The sequence below is a fragment of the Chlorocebus sabaeus genome, chromosome 24 (assembly GCF_047675955.1).
Source record: "Chlorocebus sabaeus isolate Y175 chromosome 24, mChlSab1.0.hap1, whole genome shotgun sequence".
Lineage (NCBI taxonomy): Eukaryota > Metazoa > Chordata > Mammalia > Primates > Cercopithecidae > Chlorocebus > Chlorocebus sabaeus.
In genome coordinates this window covers 46,856,984-46,858,290 of record NC_132927.1, presented here as the reverse complement: position 1 = coordinate 46,858,290, position 1,307 = coordinate 46,856,984, and the positions used below count along the sequence as shown (strand labels likewise).

Here is a 1,307-nt window from a genome sequence, read left to right as displayed (position 1 = left end):
CCTTGATTAACCCCAGTGTGAGTACCTGGATGTTTCAACTGAAGGTATTGTATTTATTCACCCCATCTTTTCCTCTCCATGAGAGCCATGCACACTATCTACTTCTATTCGGCCATCTTGGTCACTCCTGTTCTTTTTTTTTTTTCTTTTTACTATGCTATAAGAAGTAGTTCTTACAGAAATTAAAAATTATTTATCATGTTGTTTTTCACTATGGGCTACTTAGAAACTATATAGCATGTTTTTCCAAACTGTGTATTGAAAATCTTTAGTTTTTAAAAATTTTTAAATAATAATTTTATTTAATATAAAAAATATAGAGCACTTCACAAATTTGTGTGTCATCCTTGTGCAAGGGGCCATGATAATATTCTCTGTATTATTACAATTTTAGTATATGCTTCTGAAGTGAGCATTGGTAGTTTTTTTAGTTTTTTTTTTTTTTTTAAGTTTTGTGGGTTCATAGCAGGTATCTACATTTGTGGTGTACATAAGATGTTTTGATACAGGCATGCAATGTTAAATAATCCACATCATGGATAATGGGATATCCATTCCCTCAAGCATTTTTCCTTTGTGTTACAAACAATCCAATTACACTTTTTAAGTTATTTTAAAATGTACAATTAATTTATTATCGACTATAGGCACCCTGTTGTGATATCAAATAGTAGGTCTTATTCATTCTTTCTATTTTTTAAAACCTATTAGCCATCCCAACCTCCCCTCTGCCACCATGTCACCTTCCCAGCCTCTGGTAACCATTCTACTACTGCTCTATGTCCACAAGTTCAATTGTTTTGATTTTTACATTCCACAGATAAGTGAGAACATGCAATGTTTGTGCCTGGCTTATTTCACTTAACATAATGGCCTCCAGTTCCATCCATGTTGCTGCAAATGAAAATGACGGGATCTCACTGTTTTTAATGGCTGAGTAGTACTCCATTATGTATATGTACCACATTTTCTTTATCCATTCATCTGTTAATTGGCACTTAGGTTGCTTCCAAATCTTAGCTATTGTAAGCAGTGCTGGAACAAACATAGGAGTGCAGGTATCTCTTTGATATATTGTTTACTTTCTTTTGAGTATATACCCAGGAGTGGGATGGCTGGATCATATGGTAGCTCTATGTTCATTTCTGTGAGGAACCTCCAAACTGTTCTCCGTAGTGATTGTACTAATTTACATTCCCACCAATAGTGTACGAGGTTTCCCTTTTCTCCATATCTTCACCAGCATTTGTTATTGCCTGTCTTTAAGATAAAACCCATTTTAACTAGGGTAAAAAGATGTCTCATTA

The 1,307-nt window shown here is 34.1% G+C and overlaps 1 non-coding gene across 1 annotated transcript; it reads right to left on the bottom strand.

Moving 5' to 3' along the window:
• Positions 1-310: 310 nt before the first annotated feature.
• LOC119619222 (U6 spliceosomal RNA) lies at positions 311-414 on the bottom strand. The gene has a single exon (XR_005235641.1). It is a non-coding gene; the product is annotated as a U6 spliceosomal RNA (small nuclear RNA).
• Positions 415-1,307: the final 893 nt, after the last annotated feature.